This window comes from Pipistrellus hanaki (genome assembly GCF_964339955.1).
Source record: "Pipistrellus hanaki genome assembly, chromosome: 3".
NCBI lineage: Eukaryota > Metazoa > Chordata > Mammalia > Chiroptera > Vespertilionidae > Pipistrellus > Pipistrellus hanaki.
Genome location: NC_140505.1, coordinates 14,794,738 through 14,814,047, shown reverse-complemented (window position 1 = coordinate 14,814,047; position 19,310 = coordinate 14,794,738). Strand labels below are relative to the sequence as shown.

At 42.0% G+C, this 19,310-nt stretch overlaps 1 protein-coding gene across 1 annotated transcript in view; it reads left to right on the top strand.

Annotated features, from left to right (window-relative positions):
* Positions 1-527: 527 nt before the first annotated feature.
* MBOAT4 (membrane bound ghrelin O-acyltransferase MBOAT4) overlaps positions 528-19,310 on the top strand; it is a 117,632-nt gene continuing 98,849 nt past the window's right edge. Inside the window, exon 1 of the mRNA XM_084877053.1 lies at positions 528-586. The gene's annotated coding sequence lies outside the window, so the exon portion shown is untranslated. The remainder of the gene's footprint in view (positions 587-19,310) is intronic.

Sequence of the window (19,310 nt, the reverse complement as noted above, 5' to 3'; positions counted from 1 at the left end):
AGAGAGAGAGAGAGAGAGAAACATCAATGATGAGAGAGAATCATTGACTGGCTGTCTCCTATAGGCCCCGCACTGGAGATTGAGCCCTAAACCTGAGCATGTGCCCTGACTGGGAATCGAACGTGACCTGCTGGTTCATAGGTCGGAGCATGTGCCCTGACTGGGAATCGAACGTGACCTGCTGGTTCATAGGTCGTCGCTCAACCACTGCGCCACGCGGGATGAGCCTCTTTTAAAAGATCAGATCCTAGGCTCTACCTCATGCTTATGAATAATAACCACTCCATGAATCACTTTGTGAGGTATGGTGCTGTTATTCTGATTTTATAGGTGAAGAGGCGGAGGTGCAGAGAGGGTAAGTAACATGCCCACAGACACACTAGTAAGCCCGGGAGCTGGAATGTGAACCTAAGTAAACTGACTCCAGAATCTGTCCTTTTGACCTCTAAGCCTCTTACACTTCCTGAATCAGAGCCCCTGATGAAACAAACAAATCCCCACAGTGCCAGGCTTTGGGACATCTACCCTGTTTCCCCGAAAATAAGACAGTGTCTTATATTAATTTTTGCTCCCAAAGATGTGCTAGGTCTTATTTTCAGAGGATGTCTTATTTTTCCATGAAGAAGAATACGGTACACATTTATTGTTAAATGAAAATAAAGGAAATTTATTACCTGTATATGGTACAGTAGTACGGTAGTTGTCAACACAAACCAGACAAACTGTGAATCCTACAGTATCAAGAATTTACTCGTTTATTCAATGACAATCATGTCATCATCTTCTCCAATCATGTCAACATCATCATAACAATCCAATTCCTGAATTTCCAGGTGAATTTCTTGTGACTCCATTTCTTTTGGAGTCAGTGGACCAAATCTCTCATGTTTTGCTGGGGGTGGGGGGGTGGGGGGAGGTGGGGGGGCTTATTTTCGGGGGATGCCTTATATTTCACTCAGAAGGAAACCTGTAAGTAGGTCTGTCTTATTTTCGGGGAAACACGGTAGATTAGAGTTTCCACTGGAGATGCACACGGGGCTGCGGGAGGTGCTTATGCTCAGTCAGGAGCTGACAGCTCCCTGCTGACAGAGCTGGTTGTCCTGAAATACGTACTGTCTGTCGTGATTACGTGTCTTACATATATTTTCTCCTTGCAGCTGCCCTTCAAGGTAAATACTATCATCCTTATTTTATAGATGAAGAAAATGAGGCTCAGAAAAAATAACCTGTCTCCCTCCCCAACCCCCCCACCCCCTTCCGGTCACTCTCAGCTAGTCTCAGGCAAAGGCAGGATTTAAACTCTGGCCTGGCTGCAATGGTCAGTGGTTGAATATTGACCTATGAACCAAGAGGTCATGGTTCAATTCCAAGTCAGGGCACATGCCCGGGTTGTGGGCTTGATCCTCTAGTGCAGGAGCAGCCAATTAATGATTCTCTCTCTTAACTGATGTCTCTCTCCCTCTCTCTCTCTCTCTCTCTCTCTCTCTCTCTCTCTCTCTCTCTCTCTCTCTCTCTCTCTCTCTCTCTCTCTCCTCTCCTTCCTTCCTTCCCTCCCTCCCTCTCCTTTCCTCTCTGAAATCAATAAACATATATTTAAAAACAAAAAACCTCTGAAAACTAAGCTCTATCATTAATGCTGCCTCTTCCACTGAAGGTCCCCCAGTCAATCTCATCCACTGGTCAGAGCACCTGCTCTGAGGTATTAGCAAATAAGTGTTCCCAGAGGTGCTGTGTAATCTTCAAAGCAGAACCGTAAACGTGATTAGCTTTCAAGACTGCAGGGGAAATTGTAACAGGAGAACCTCAGGCACTGATAAATCTACAGGAAAGATATGTGGGGGCTAGGAGATCTGATCTGCTCAGCACCTCCTCAGATTACAGCGCTTTTGTGGAAGAGGTACCCACCCCAGCCCACCCCACTCCACAGCCAAGACTACCTTCTTGTGAAGCAGTAGCCATGAGTTAGCCCCATCTTAGTCTCTCTGACTTCCCCCAAGTCTATCCTCATTCTTTCTTTTCATTCTTCAGAGCTACCATGAAACTTTGTCCTGCGCCATAGAGCATGGAGAAGGTTTTAAAAAATTTTCTGGGTATGATGGTTAACGCTTGCCCAATTTAAATAAAAACACTGTTCATTGTATTATATATAAAGATAAAACTCATTAACTGCATAATCGTTTCGTGCTCCTTGGTCTAAAATATAGAATATGATCAATATTAAATATTAAAATCAATCCATCAAAATCTAATGGCTAAATAGGGATATTAAAAAGTAAGAGGCATTATTTGGATCCCTGTAAAATTGTCATGGGATTCATACAAATAATTGGCGAATTTTGACCCAGGACAGAGCCAGAGGTAGAACTAAAATCTCATGTAGACCAGATCGCAGATTCATGATCTCCATTTACGATAAGGATTTATCTAATTACACCGGAGTCTCAGCTTGACTGAGTCATCAACTTTCCCCCACCTCTCAGCCAGCTCCCTCCCAGGGTCCCCTTGGTCACATCACCAATCTACAGAGGGAGTGACTCAGATTCAAGTCAGCCTTGAACTTCCTGCACTGACTCTGTCTTCAGCTCACTGTAACATTTTAACCATTTCAAAACCTTTCTGGTTGGGTTATTGCCTAAGTTAGTGAAACCTCTTGCTGTTTATTATTAAATTTTTTGTCAATTTCACTGCATCAGAGAACTGTGTGTCTTTACATAACTAAACAATGAAGCTTTGGTAGATATACATGACAAATTAAGATTTTTTTTTTATTGATTTTAGAGAGGAAGGGAGAGGGAGAAAAAGACAGAATTATGATGAGAGAGAATTATTGCTGGACCATCTCTCTCACAACCTCCCACTGGGAACCTAGCCTAAACAAGGCATGTGTCCCTTCAGGATATCAAACCATGACCTTGTAGTTCACATGTTGATGTTCAACTATTGAGCCACACTGGCCGGGCCATGACTAATTTTTTTATATTAGTTAAAAACTTATTTCAAGGCTTACAATTTTCTCATTCTTCAGGGAATTATATTTTATGACTATTGGGGGGAGGAAGGGACATCTGTAATAATCTGAACAATAAAGATAAAAAAAGAATATATGTTCACTTATCAGTCTTTTAAATCACACTAGTACTTCCAAGACATAAAAAGAACATACTATTGTTGAAAATGGAAAAAGAATTTTATTTTACTCACTAATAAAAAAAAAGGAATATGGACTTAGTTTTTTAAACTATGCTTTTTCTTTTTAAAAAGTTTAAAAAATTTTTATAATTATAAAATTAATATATTCATTTTAGAATATTTTTTGAAATAGGTAAAAGAGGTAAGAATTACCACATAAAATTCTATTGCCTGGTGATAATCTCATTTGAAGTTTTTGTTCATTTATTTAGTGATTTTTTCCCCCTACTGCATACTATTTTTACTGAACTATACTCATAATAGACATTGTAAAAAGTATTTTCACATATTATATAGTATTTTTTTTAGTCCAAGCCTGAGGCTATGCTTATTAATTTGAGAGGAGAGAGAGAGAAAGAGAGAGAGAAAGAGAGAGAGAGAGAGAAGAGAGAGAGAGAGAGAGAGAGAGATCATTTGGTTGCCTCCCACACACACCCCGACTGTGATCAAACCTGCAACCTGGATATGTGCCCTGACCAGAAACCTTTCAGTATATGAGACGATGCTCTAACCAACTGAGACATATTAAGCCAGGGCTATATAAGTAATATTTTAAAGAAATATGCTATTTTGTTGGATAACTATACAATAATGCAAAAGTTGTTAGACAGTTTAGACTGCAAATCCTAATGCCGTCTTGAATTCTTCTTATCTATCACCCATCACATCTGCTCTTCCAAGGAAGACCTGTTAATTTTTCCTTCACATCTCCATTTTTTTTTTTTTTTTAAATCATTCCCACACTAGTTCAGGGCCTTGTAACAACCTCCTAACTGATTTCCATGTTCCAATTTATCCTACATAACACAAGTTGTTTAGCTCACGCCACCTACTTGAAAACCTTAGAGTCACTTTCCTTTGGTTGTAGTTTAAAATCTAAAATCTTTAGTATGTCCCTTTGAACTTTCCATAATCTTATTGGAACCCATCTTTTGAGCCTGATGTTGGCAACTTCATCATACAGACCTTTTATCTCTAGCCAGACTGGTTCTTTCAGTTTTCCACACTCAGGCTTTGAATATTATAGTTTTCTTCCATTTTGCTTCTTTTCTTTTCTTTTTTTTTTTCTTTTCTTTCTTTTCTTTTCTTTTCTTTTCTTTTTCTCTCTCTCTCTCTCTCTCTCTCTCTCTCTCTCTCTCTCTCTCTCTCTCTCTCTCTCCCTCCCTCCCTCCCTCCCTCCCTCCCTCCCTCCCTCCCTTCCTCCCTTCCTTTCTTCTTTGCTTTTCTTTTTTATTTATACATTTTCATTGATTTCAGAGAGGAAGGGAAATGGAAAAAGAGATAGAAGCATCAATGATGAGAGAATCAGTGATTGGCTGCCTCCTACTTGGAATCAAGCCCAAAACCAGGGCATGTGCTCTTGACCAGAATTGAACCTGGGACTCTTCAGTCCACAAGCCAACACTCTATCCACTGAGCCAAACCAGCTAGGGCTACTCCTTTCTTTTTGCTTTCCTCACACCTGTAGTGCATTTCCTTCCATTTCTATCAAAATCTTACTCATCCATGAAGGAATTCCCACATCCAGTGTGTTAGGAGTCTCAAAGGATTCCCTCATAAATAGCATCTCTCTTCTTTGCGCAGATTATAAAAATTTGAGGAATAAAATAGAGTAAATATGGAGACCCAGATACTGAAAACTTCACGGTGGCATTTCTGATAAAGAAGGGATAAGGACCTAATTCAGTGTGTGGGCCACATGGGCCTGACATCCAAACCACAGTGGAAAGCAGACCCACTGGCCCACCCAGTCCTGAGCAGTGTTTCTGCCCTGTCCCTGCCAGACGGAGCTGAAGAGACCTCTTGCTCTCTGTGGCAGTTCACTCCCAGAGGAAGAAGAGCTTAGACAAACTCTTTTCATAGGAAGGAAACGGATTGAGGAGAAAGGCTTCTACGGTGTCACCCTCTATGGTTAAGAATGGATACCAGCTTTCGCTCCCCTGTGTCTCCCTAATCCACCTGCTTCTCTTCTCCAGTGTCACCATCATGTATTGCCTGGATTGGTGTAATTGCCTGTTTGCTCTCCTGCACCTGCTCAGGAGACCTATAAGCATCGTTACCCACAATGTGACCAGAGAGTGTTTTTAATAGACAAATGTGGCTGTCTTATCTTTCTAAATTCTCTCTGTAGAAAGATTCTCGTTGTTTGGGGGGATAAGACCAAAGTCCTTACCTAGCCAGGCCCTGTGTGATCTTGTTTTGTTCAGGCTCTGGGATCTTGTTTTGTTCTTCCTTCTTCCTTATCGATTTTGCTCCATCTATGTGGGGCATTTAAATTGTTTTAAGTTGCCATGCTTACTCCTACCTCGAGCTTTGCATATGCCGTTTCCTTTGACTGTCATGCTCACTCCCTTCTCCTTTCTTTTTACTTTTCCCCCCATAGTTAATGCTACTCATGTATAGACCTCAGCTGCCACATCCCTTCCACAGACCCTCTTTTGTACTTTCCTAGCTCCCTCTATTTCTTCCATTCAACTCACCATGAGTTATCATTATATGAATGTGTGATCATTTGATGAATGTCTGTTTCCCTTTTAGGTTCTCAGAGAACCATGGGCCATCTATGTTTTGCCCACTCATGTGTTCCCTAACGATTAGCACAGTACCCAGTCTTCAAAGATACCCAATAAATATATACTGAATGAGCCAAAGCCTAGCTCAACTTGACCTTCTTCTGTAAAGCCAGAAATGTTCTCTCCTTCCTCTGAAACCCTATGGCTCTTGAGATTACCACCACTCACACAAATTACATTAAGGGCACACTGCATAGTAGCGTGGCTAACTGTACATTCTTATCTCCCCAGATAGTCTGTGAGTCCCCGTGGGCCAGGGATCACAGTTTCCATGCAACTGTAACTCTCATAATGCCTCGCTCAATTTCCAGCACTTAACATGTGCACAGTAACAATTTATTCAAAGAATTAATAAAGATGTTGGCTCTTCTCTTTCTGTCTGTAGCAGCATTGGTGGTGATGGGAGGAAGTTATAATTCCCTGATGTTTGGAAATGCAACAGAGGCTGCATTTTATAGGTTAGAGCTAGGGAAAGATATTAGGATGTTGTCCTTTTATTGCAAGAACATCCTCTGCCAATTTGCTTGGCAAAGCAAAGCCTTTTCTGTAAACAAAGCAACTGGTTCTAATTTTATGCAAAAAAAAGGAAATATAATCCAAAAGCTGCATATTCACACAAAAAATGTTTTTATTGACTCATTTGAGTTATAGTTTATTATATTTTTTGCTAGTGATCAGAGATATTCTGTGAGGGTTTCACTCATCTCCATAGTAGAAGATGTGGCGGCAGTCCTGTTGGAAATGTGGAATTCACGGGCCAGAACCAAGGGTGTGGACAAACACCAGACTGTCCAGCTCTGTTTCTGGGACACGCTGGGCAGGGCCTACTTGCAGGAAGTGCAGAGGTTTCTGGGCCAGGTCAAGCATTTCCCCTGAGGCATGGTTTTCTGAGAAAGTGCTGGGTCAAAGAAGAAAGATGCAAACACAATCAGGATACCAAGGCAGAAGATACTGGGCTGCGAGGAAAGCAAGAAACTGTAGACGGGAGTGAGGTCTGGCCTGGTGGAATGAAGAGAATGGTGTGAGGAACCAGGTACAGCCAGGGGGAGGCCCTTGAATTGCAGACACCCAGTAGACACCGCTTTCATACAGTCACATTGCGGGAGGGCTGGGGTAGTCCTGCAAGGGTTCCAGGACAGGCCAAGGAGGGGGACTTCTGACACATCCCTGCTTGTGAGGTGGGGTTATATACTCCGAAGTTCTTCAAAGATAGTAAAAACTACCAAGGACTGTAAGCAAGGATGAAGTTTCACATGGGAAGGTATGTGTCTGGCTGCATACTCCAAAGCCTGCAATTCTGGATAACTATGAAGAAACTGTGTCAGAGCTTCTGCAAGAACAGGAATGTGCAATGGGAAAGGGAGGTAGGGGAAACGGTCATGTTAGACATTTCCCTCTTCCTCATAAAACCTCTGCGCTCCCCTTCTGTCTTGCTCGGTTTGCCCTCTGGTGGTCTTCTACCAGCATTCCACCCCCTCCGGGGACCTTCGCAGTGGTGCTGGCTTTGACTTGGCTTCTTCGCCCTGTCTCTTCACTCACTCTAAGATCCAAGCTCCATGTCCCGGAGCTGGACCTTCCCTCCCCCAAGCTCAGACCGAACCAACTCATATCTAGATAAGGAGTGTGCACAGTAAGAGCCCACTTGCTAGTGATATTGAACTGGATGCTACTCAAAGTGAGTTAGACAGACACATTCACACCCTTGGGGGGTGCGTAAGTTAAAACAAAACAAAACAAAAGACAGACATAGAAAAGATATAACTGGCTACATACCAGAGGAAAAAGCAATGAAAATATATACATTTCGAAAATCATAGGATTATCGTCATTGAGGACACTCCTCTACACACACTGCCTAGCCATGCAAAGTCTCATGCAGTGCCTCTATGTGGATGACTCCTAAATTTCTGTTTCCAGGTTGCTCAGTGTTCAATTAGAAATCTGTAATTATTTTTGGTACATCTCTGCTTAAGTATCTCACTCTATAAGATGGGAATTTCTCAAACTGAACTCATGACTCTTTCTCCTACCTCTCCCACTTTTCCCGGTTTTTCCTACTCAGCTGGTTTCTCTGCACTGGTACCCACCATGGACATTAGTTTATGTTTTATAGATTATAACATCTGTCCTCACATGTGAGCTCATGAATTCTCCCGGTTGCCTAGGTTGGAGTGTGTAGCATCACTGTCAATTCCTGTTTCTCTTTCATCCCTTCCATCAGATTTTCTATCTGTGTCCTTGATTTGATCTACATATACTGTGGTTGTTGTTACTTTTTTTTTTTTTTCACTTAAAAAAATAGAATGATCTCATTTATTTACATAGCCCAAGAGTTTTAGAAATGGAAATATCTACTATGAAGCTTAGGCAGTGATGCAAATTTGAAACTGGCCCCAGTGAAATGCAAGGATTACTAACATAATTGGGACACAAATGGGTTAATGCCGTCCCATTTATTAATTTGATGTATATACAACATCCACATAATAAAATACCATTTGATTTTTTAAATAAAAAATATTGTTTTAGTAGATTCTTGTAGAAGTCAAATTGCACCTCTTATAGGTTTACCCCCATAACATTAGGTATATCCACACTAGATTTACTCCCTGAACTGCTCCCCCACCCCACCTTACTCCACCCCACACTTTGCTGTTGTTGTAGGGGGATATTTAGCTCCTAGAGCCCTTCTAAACGGCACTGAGAAGTCATGTTACATTCAATATTTACATTTTAAATCAGAGAGCTAACTAGAAGCGGAGAAGGAATAAAGGCAATAGATCTCAGAATAAAGGAAGGAAGAACCCCAGGCAACCAGAAGTTTGAGGAAAAAGGCAACCCAGAGGACTAGAGAGAGATTAGTTCACAAGCAATTTCCCGTTGAGGGAGATGGCTGGAGCTGAAAAGGGGCCAGAGTAGTGAAGTGTCCTGAAGACAGTGGCTGCTCCACAGACAGGCCAGCTGTTTTGGGAGGGTATCTGGGTATCTTTCCACCTCCCCGAACCCAGGGGTCAGCACTGCCAGCCAGTGGACACTTGAGTGTCAGCTGCACTAAGCAGGTTAATTCATTCAAGGAGTCTCGTGCTAAAGGCAGCTAAAAGAATGTTTCAAGTATTTACTTAACCTGGAAACTCTGCTCAGTGTAAAGCCTGCCTGACAAGAGAAGAGCTGAGGTTCAAAATTACTGATAACAACTTCTAACAATAGACATTTATAATACTCTTGCTTGAAAAGCTTGTACTCTTAATGTGTCCTAACATGAATATTGCGTTTATTACCATACAAATTGTATAACAAATGATCACTTATCCATATATTGGGTCGGCAGCTAAGTAATTGCGGGTTTCACACATATATGGCTTCAGTTGAATTTTTAGGTTTGCAGACGTAGTACAAATGTAAAACACATTTTGTATTTGATAGTTGGCTACTCAGCTGTTAATCAGTAAAAAAAGTTTTTTGATCTGTTTTGTAGTTTTTGTTTGGAGTTCGTTGAAAAATGGAAAATCAAAAGGAACATTTTCGTCATATTTTGCTTTTTTATTTCCGCAAGGGAAAAACGCATCACAAGCTCATAAAAAGTTATGTGCTGTTTATGGTGACGAAGCCTTAAAAGAACGGCAGTGTCAAAATTGGTTTGCCAAATTTCGTTCTGGTAATTTTTCACTCAAAGATGAAAGACGCTCTGGTCGTCCAGTTGAAGTTGATGACGCCCTAATCAAAGCAATAATCAATTCGGACTGTCACAGTACAACACGTGAGATTGCAGAGAAGCTTCATGTATCACATACATGCATTGAAAATCACTTAAAACAACTTGGCTATGTTCAAAAACTCGATACATGGGTTCTTCACGAACTGAAAGAATCACAGTTAACGCAACGCATTAGCAGCTGCGATTTGCTAAAGAAACGTAATGAAAATGATCCATTTTTAAAACGACTGATAACTGGCGAGGAAAAATGGGTTGTTTACAACAATATCAAGCGGAAAAGATCGTGGAGCAGGCCAGGTGAACCAACTCAAACAACATCAAAAGCTGATATTCATCAAAAGAAGGTTTTGTTATCAGTTTGGTGGGATTACAAAGGAATTGTCTACTTTGAACTCTTACCACCCAACCGAACGATCAATTCTGATGTCTACATTGAACAACTAACGAAATTAAACAATGCAGTTGAAGAAAAGTGGCCCGAATTGACAAATTGAAAAGGTGTTGTATTCCATCATGACAATGCAAGGCCACACACATCTTTGGTCACTTGGCAAAAATTAATGGAGCTTGGTTGGGATGTTTTGCCACATCCACCATATAGTCCTGACCTTGCACCATCTGATTACTTTTTGTTTCGATCTTTACAAAACTCCTTGAATGGTAAAAATTTCAATAATGATGATGATGTCAAATCGTACCTGATTCAGTTTTTTGCTAATAAAAACCAGAAGTTTTTTGAACGTGGGATTATGATGCTGCCTGAAAGATGGCAAAAGGTCATTGATCAAAATGGGCAATACATTAAAGAATAAAGTTATTTAGTTCCATGAAAAAATTGTCTTTGATTTTCTTTAAAAAATCCGCAATTACTTAGCTGCCGACCCAATATTTTAGTAGCAAGTCTGAGTCCACGAGGCATGCTGGGACTTTTGATTTTTGCTAATCTAACCTTTTTATATATTTAGACAGAATTCATTCAGGTACCAGATTTTCTCCTATTTACCATAAGCTCACTTCCTCCTTTCTTTTAATTTTGGAAAACTCCCTAAAAGTCCATTTGGTTGTTCTTGATCACTTTAAAATTTGTGAGAATGTTTCCCTTTTTTTTTGGTCAGGAAAAAAAGCAGATTCATTTTTATACTCATAACTAAAAATGGTTTTGTTTTTTAATAACTAACTTTGACATGTACTAAATTTGGTTGTAGATAAGACTTAAGAAAACAGACTTGAGTATCTATATTTGTGAATGTTTAAAAAATTTCTTTCTGTTCAGAACCAACTCGGTCTGCTGCTTTTATTTAAATTTGATACTGTCCTTTTGCCTGTGTTCATTGTAAACATGACTCAGGCAGCGATAACTTGCTTTTGTAAACAAGAAACTTTGAAAAGTATGTGATCTGCATCAATATGACTTTTTTAAATAATTAGGTCCTAGGAATGACTCTGGGGTCCTTTCTGATATGAATTTATGAGACTAAGCTATGCAGCTTCACAATACTTTTAGCTGGTGGAGAAGAAAGGAAAGGACCACCTAAATAAAACGTTTAAATGATTGAATGCTTCATTCTTAAGAGATAATCAGTTTTATCACTTAATAAATCTACAGAAGCTCGAACTGGTGACCACCACAGTGTTGTCAAATATAGGATAGTGGATGAGCTCTGATGGCATTAACTGAGTACTTGATTTCACCCCAGCATGGGTTGAAGGTGAGTGGAGGTTTAGGGACACATGCCTTCCCAGAGGGACTTGCTCTCTGCCTGTTTCCTGCTGCCTGACCTTGGTTGGTAACTTAGAGTTACCTGGCGACCAGATCAGGTTTCCAGTGGGAGGAGCTTCCTTCTGCAAATCCAGGCTGCTAGGCTGCACTCAAGGCACAGCCCAGGCTGCCGGGAAGACCAAAGCCTCTATAGAAGAGAAACCCAGGAGTGAGGACTCCCAGGTGTCCAGGAGAGACCGTACAGACCTTGGACACAAGAGTACCACCTCTGCTTGGAGAGCTGATGGAGGTGCCACAACGTCACTAGGAAACTAATTTCAATCACAAACATTTTATGGAGCAAATTCTGCCTGGTTGCAAATGTAACCATTAGCTCTACTCCACACCAGACCACTAGTCCTATATCTTCAGATTGTGTCTATCTTTTTCAAACCGAACTCTTCACAGTGAACTTGTAGCCTATTATAAAATTCCCATAGTTTTAAAAAAATTGTTTTTAATCAAAGTGCACCTTAGGTTAATTCTCCCATGGCCTGCCTTAGTTTACTTTAAGATAAGGTATGTATTGGTGCTATTGTATTTTATGTTTTGGATTTTTAAGCTGTCAATCTCAGCTATCAAGATAAAACTAGAAGGAAACCTACATGTATTAAAGCTCTCTCCTGGGTCTTTCACTTACATTGTGCAGTTTAATCTTCACAAAGCCTCTCTCAGGTATTCTCATTTTACGGAGGCTCAGAGAAGGAAATAGAAGCTCACAGCAGCTCCTGCAGGTGGTGAGTGGACGCCTGTGTGGCACCCTCCAACATGCCAGCAGTCCCTTCTGACATGGGGTCAGTTATAAACCTGACAAACTGGTCTTCCGTGTTTCCCTTTGGAGACTGACAAAACTCTTCAGGACTAAGCACCCTTCACAGGCTGTGTACCCTCCTCCCCACCCGGGGGCCTCGCTCCACAGGCTCATGCAGGGCCAACCCACTCAGCTGGTTTTATTAACCGTGGAGCCTGCTTCCCGCCCATGGAGCCCATGTATTACCTTTTGGCTAAGAGGAGACCATGAGAGGTTTTGTTAAATGTGTTGCAAATCATGATACAACAGTTCACAGCCTTCCCCTATTTTTTAAAAAATATTTTTTTGTTGATTTCAAAGAGGAAGCGAGTGAGGGGGGGGGGGAGAGAGAGAGAAACATCTATGATGAAAGAGAATCACTGATCCACTGCCTCCTGCATGCACCCCGTCCCCCCACTGGGGATTGAGCTGAAACCCAGGCATATGCCCTGACAGAGAAAAAATATTTTCAAAAATATATTTTAAAAAATATTTAAAGGTAACAAGTTATTTGACTGTATCTGTCACTGGTTCCTTGCCTCAGTTCCTTGTCTCTGTCATTTGTCTATTTTTGCTGGGTATCAAAATTCATCTACATTGTCTGCACGACATTTCTCTTCCTTTGTTGCATTTAGGCACATTTGGCTGCTACCTGTTTTAGATTTGTAGATGATGGCTGAAAATGGCTCCGATTACATTCTTATGGTACCATGTACTGTTCTTCACGTTGCTTTGAAGTTAAGATGACAACGTTTTTATATTAAATGTATCTCTGCTATTCCTGGTTCCAACACAAAGACATCTTTCTCTTGTAAGGCTATTTTAATGCCCAATTTTTACTGGCTTCAATGTTATCTATAAACAGAATCAAGGTACTTTCCTCCTAACTGTTTGTCTTTGGAGTGATTCAGAACCGAAACAAGTGTTAATTGTACCTCCGAGAGCTATGGTTTCGCTGGGTCTTCCACAAGACCCTAGAAGTTAAGACAAGTTTGAGTTCAAGGGCAGACATACAGTTCTAATATTTAATCTAAAGTGCGTCTGGGTGATTTTTCTTCAAGCTTTCTTGTCATGTGAGTGCATATAAAAAGCAAGTGAAATGAAACAGCAAAGGGCTGGTGTTTTGAATTTCAGATTTCTGAGGGTTAAGTGAGTCTGCAGACTGCTAGGCCAGGCTGCCCAGTGTGGGGTTGCCACCGAGGGACCTGCCGGCCCAGCTGGATTCACTTACGGCACCATCACCACTTATCTGCTTCCTCACTTCAGCACCACTCTTCCCCACATTCCTGCTGGTACTTAGCTCAACCTAATGGACAGATTGGATTCCCAGATGATACTGCATCATAAATCCAACCTACCTACCATACATTAGCGTCTGCCGTGAGCATGGCCCTACAATGTGCTCATTCTAGCATCTTACATTTTGAAACAAAGCAGGCGCCCTTGCTGGGAATTTTAACAACTCCAGAACAAATCCCCACAGTGGTTTTTGTTATGTCCAGGAATGGATTACAGTAACCCTGCTGAGCTAACAGGGCTCATCCTTGGCAGAACAAGTGAGTGACTTGTCTATAGATGTGAAGTTTTCTTCCCTTGTGTCATCTGTCACAGTTGCCATGAAGCCTGGACCGGGACAGGAGAGCAGATGTGCCGCACTGAATGCGATATCAATCGCCCAATCATAGGAAAGCTCTTCTTCGAGTCAGATGTCTGTTCACTCAGTGCAGTGAGCCCCTAAAATGAGCAAAGCTCTGCTCTAGGCTCAGTAGAGAACATTCTAAATATACACAATGGGTGCCCTGTCTGGTGTGGCTTGTTTGGGTGTCATCCTGTGTACCGAGAAGTTGTAGGCTATTCCTGCTCATGGCACATGCCCAGATTGGAGGATTGATCCTGTGGGGCCAGGGGGCAGAAGGCAGCCAATGGATGTTTTTCTCTCCCCCTCTCCTTCCTCTTTCTCTAAAAAAATAAATTTAAAAATATTTAAATATACATGATGGTGTCAAAGGGCATCTGATGGTAGGGAGTCGGGTATCATGCTTTATGTTGAGCAGAGCAGGGTGCTATTTGTGTCTTCCTCCTTTTCCTATGACACTGTCTCTCAGTCTTCAGCTCTTGGGCTAGGTATCATTTCCCTGAGATGCCTGTCCTGAGCACTTTATCTGAAGTAGCCACCTCCCTCTATCACAGCACCTTGTTCATTTACTTCATGGCACAGATCACAATTTGTAGTTAGATGTTTGTTTGCCTGCATTTGTATTTTCTGTCTTATACACTTGTGTTTAATCTCACAAGCTCCTCTGGCTTTTTTCTTTCTACTGCATTCCCAATGCATAGCACACAGTGCCTAAATGGTACTTACTAAGTTCTTGGTAAATATTGAATTAATAAGTGAATCAGTCATTAAGTGCTAGCACTACTGAAATTCAACGGTGAGAGCCCTTATTTTTTTGTTTTCAATGTGTTTGTCATAAAGTGGCATATATTTTACTAGGGGCCCAGTGCACAAATTTGTACAATTTGATGAATCTTTTATATATATATATATATATATATATATATATATATATATATATATATATATAAATAATTGATTTTTTACAGAGAGGAAGGAAGAGGGATAGAGAGCTAGAAACGGTGATGAGAGAGAAACATTGACCAGCTGCCTCCTGCACACCCCCTATCGGGGATGTGCCGCAACCAAGGTACATGCCCTTGACGGGAATTGAACCCAGGACCCTTCAGTCCACAGGCCGACACTCTATCCACTGAGCCAAACCAGTTTCTTCTTGATGAATCTCTTCCCCCCCCCCCCCACTTTATTTCCCCTTGAAAGGAACTGTGGGCCATGAGGCTACAGAGGGCACAGGGGAAGGTCTCAGCCTATCCCCACACTCCCACCCAGCCCCTTCTGCCACAGACCCTGGTCCCCTGTCCACCACAGCCCCACTCCCACAGCCATCACTCCCATGTGCTGATGGTGCCAGCCCTGCTCACACCCGCTGATGGTGTGGAGTGATTGGGGCCGGTGCCAGCAGTGGTGCAAGCAGTGGCTACTGCCCTAATCGTCCCTCAGAAGCAGGGAGAGGTGGAGAAGCTCTCAGGGGTGATTGGGACTGGCAGAAGCCGCTCACATCCACTGATGGTGCCAAGCTATTGGGACTGGCGCTGGACTCCGGTGCTGGCTGCAGGTGTGAGTGGGGTCGGCGCCAGCAGTGGGTGCAAGTGGCAGCTCCAGTGAGGGCAGCAGGTGTGAGCAGGGCTGTCACTGGCAGCGGGTGCGAGAGGTGGCTGCTGGCCCTGATTGCCCCTCAGGAGCAGGAGGAGGTGGAGAAGCCCTGAGAGGCGATTGGGGCTAGTATCCATTACTCACACTCGCTGACTGCACAGAGCGATTTGGTCCAGGGCTGGGCACCAGCAGCAGGTACAAGTAGCAGCTCTGGTGCTGGCAGCAGATGCAAGCGCCTAGCAGGACCAAAGAATTTTCAGTAACCATCAGAGGCTCGCCCCAATGACAGTAACCAGTGCCCCGCCTTGGTCTGGTGGCCCCACTCACCTGCTCTACCATCCCACTGCGGCCAATGCCTGCCACGTTCCGTGCTCTGCTGCCGAATGGTCCACGTTTCCCCCCCCCCCCCCACTCCCGCCCCGTTGTCAGCGCATGCCATAGCGACCAGTTATTCAGTTACTTGGTTGTTCTGTTGTTTGGTCTATTTGCATATTGGGGTTTTATAGAGAGAGATTATAAAAATTTTGCTGGCCACACTTTTAAACTGGTTTGTGAAAAGTTGCTCAAACCTCAACTCTGTTGGTATTTATTGGGTATTTCCTTTCTCTTAAATCCCAATGTGTTTGCTTCTGTTGCAGCTTGTCTGATATTAACAGACTTACCTCTCAGTTGGCAAGATCTTTGGTCTCCAGAGTATGTACTCACACTGAGGGTTTGGAGAAGGTTGGCAGGCAAAATGATCCAAGAGTTTGGGAAGAAAATATGAGAATTTCTGCTTTTAATCTACAGAAAAGAAAAAAAAAGCTTTATAAATATTAACTATGTTTTGACACTAGTTCATGTATAAATTTATACGCTAACATACATACATTGGGGGTACACATTCAAATTTTTTACCAAAAGCAATTCTCAAAAAAGTATGGAAGCCACTGCTCTAGAATATTATGTTAGCATAAGTTTTTGGAAGGCAGAGATTATGGCTAATACTTTTTTGCATACCTTGGTGGGCCTCGTATAGCGTTCAAAAGACATAAATCAGTGATTGATAATTATTTGCTTGATTAATAAGGTCAATGTTCAATTCAGGACCATTAACTTTTCACTGAAAACCATGAATTCAACTGGTTGTATGTCTGGGCTGTCTGTAGTACATCACAATATCATTTTACAAACACTCATGAGGAAAACAACTCAAAACGAAAGATCCACTGATAGTTACATCACAATATCATTTTACAAACACTCATGAGGAAAACAACTCAAAACGAAAGATCCACTGATAGTGTGTCAGTAGGATTATCTTAATATATGTATGCCGTATTTACTAGAAGCTTTCCCCTCGGAGCTTTATGGATCAGAGCAACTTTGTCTGTCTCCTGGTTGAAGAATAAACCCACTTAAGTTGGCAAAAGTAAAATTGGATGGTCATGGAAACACAGACTATTAGTTACGTAATGGAACCTGACACACTTGGCTCACATACATCTGGCTGTGTGGAACTCATGCCTCTTTTGAATGACTCTACTCCTAACTTGAACTCTGCTCTTCCATAATTTCTGTCCACGGCTCTTGGTGATTCCCAAACCCAGACAAGCCCACAAAAAATGCTTCCCAGGGGCTACAGGAGACTTCTTGGTTCTCTGATAGGTTTTCCTGCTGCTGGTGAGACAACCTTGGGATTTTCAAGCTTTTTTTTTTATATGCCTTGGTCTTTAGTCACATCACATCCTGTTAAGCAACTTGAAATAAAGTCCAGTTTGTCAATATCCTCTGGAATACAGTGCCTAGAACTGTAATTATTGAGACTTGGCCCATGAGTGTCGGCCAGGCACCCCCTCCTTGCTTGGAATATTGAGTCTCCATTAGGTGGGTGAGCATAGACTTGGTTCTCCTTACAGACATGTTATATTGCCGTTGCACACTGAGCCTTCGGATTAGGAAATCCCCTCTCCTCACCATAAATAAAAAGGAATGATGAATCTTTTTTTCCCCTCCCACTTTCTTTCCCCATACCAAAAGTACTGTGGACTTTAAGGTGGGGGGAACACTATAAATATAGAGCACCAGCTATTTGTAGCACCGTTCTCTTCTAATTCCTATCATTGAGCATGCACACTGATTAGTTTGTAGCCAGTGTGTTCATTTTCTTTTGGATTCTTCTCTTTTAACATTATCGTGCATGTGCATTTTGAGGTATAAAAGGAATCTGTAAACTTAATTCCTTTTAATAGCAACATAACATTCCATTGTCTTAATGTACCACAGTTTACATAACCTTTTCCCAATTTGGGTATTGGGTCATGTCCCATTTTTCCACTGTTATGAATGATGTTACGATAAACATCTTTGTGCTATTTGCTTTTTTTTTTTTTTCTTTCTTTCTCTTTTGCATGTTTCCTTGGGGTCTATTCTAAAAGTGGGAAGATTGGGTCAAAGTATATGAGCAGATTTTTTTGCTCTTTTTTATATATTGCCAGACTAATGTCCAGAGGGGATGAATACTTGTTAAAAGTGCCAAATAAGACAATGGGGTCTGGAGAAATGGCTTAACAGGAAAGAATGGGCCTGCATGTTGCATCAGATTCCCTTCCAGTCCTCTACTCTTCGCTCCAGTGATCTAAGTGTGAGGGGAGGGTGTTAAGAAGAACCAGCACCCTCAGTAAACCTTTCTGCTTTACCCAGAAGTGCATCTTGCTTCTTTCCTATGAGAGGATTTTTTTATTTTTACTTTTTTTTTTTTTTTTTTTTCCTGAGAGGAGATTTCACAGCTTGATCTGAGTTGTAATCTCAGTTTTGCCACCTCTCTCTGTGTATCCCTGGAGAAGTCACCTAACCTCTCTGAGCCTGATTCTTTCCTCAACTTCATGAGGCAAAATGACAGCCCTTACTAGAGGGTTTTGAGAAGATATTTGTAAAGTGCTGGGCTATAGCTATTACCTATGACCCACTTAGTATAAGCCAGGGGACCATGTGTTTCTTCCTTCTCCCTGGTACTACCAGGGCAATACATGTCTATTGTGGGAGGCATATGCTGTTTTTACCCATGATCTTGCTTTACAATGTTTAATAAGTGGAGAAATAAAATAGAAATTTTTATGAAAGAATTAGTCTTTAACATGTGAACAAAGGCTTTTGCTTGACTGTTTGTGAGATGTGGCAAGTTTGAGGCCTGTGCTTTGGTTTACTCATCAAGTCTAATTGTTGCTGTAGGAAGAGCATCTCCAGTTTTTCAAGATCCCAGAGGTATAAGAGTTTAAAGACAGGATGGGCTGGAAGGTTAAGGAGAAAGCTCTTTGTTTCAGAGAAAGGTACTCACAGGGGAAGGCCCTGGGTCTCCAAGGATGTTTGTGGGACCTCACAATCTTTGAGAGGGATTGGGACAATGTGTTCAGGACCTGTCTTGTATTTCCCAGTCTCCTTCCTGCCACTGGCAAAGGAGCAGACAAGTGAAAGGATGCTTCTATAGGTGGCCCACTTTCACTGAATAGAAATTTCTCCCATTATTTCTGATATTCTAGGTAAGTGGCTGGCAAACTCATTAGTCAACAGAGCCAAATATCAACAGTATAATGATTGAAATTTCTTTTGAGAGCCGAAAACCAACTTCTGTGTATGGGCCACGAAGTTTTAATTGCACGTGGTATTTTGTGGAAGAGCCACACTCAAGGGGCCAAAGAGCCACATGTAGCCAGCATTGACCTAGAATAGTGGTCAGCAAACTGCAGCTCAGTTTGCTGACCACTATTCTAGGTCAATGCTGGCTTCAAATTCTTGCTATTTCTCCCATTGCTGGCCTTAGGGAATTGCTCAACCAGTGACATTCCAGAACTTCTGAGGTGGAGACATAAGAAGCTTTGCAGCTGCTACCGAGTCTCTTAGTACACTTTCCATTTTCTTTGAGCCACCGTGTAAGAAATAGACTACCCTGAGACTACCAAGCAGAGAAGCTACATGAACATGCTCTGGTCAGCAGTTCCAGACAAGCCCTCCAAGGCTCTACACATGTGAGTGGAATCATATTGGACCTTCCAGAGGAGACCTCTGCCAGCTGACCA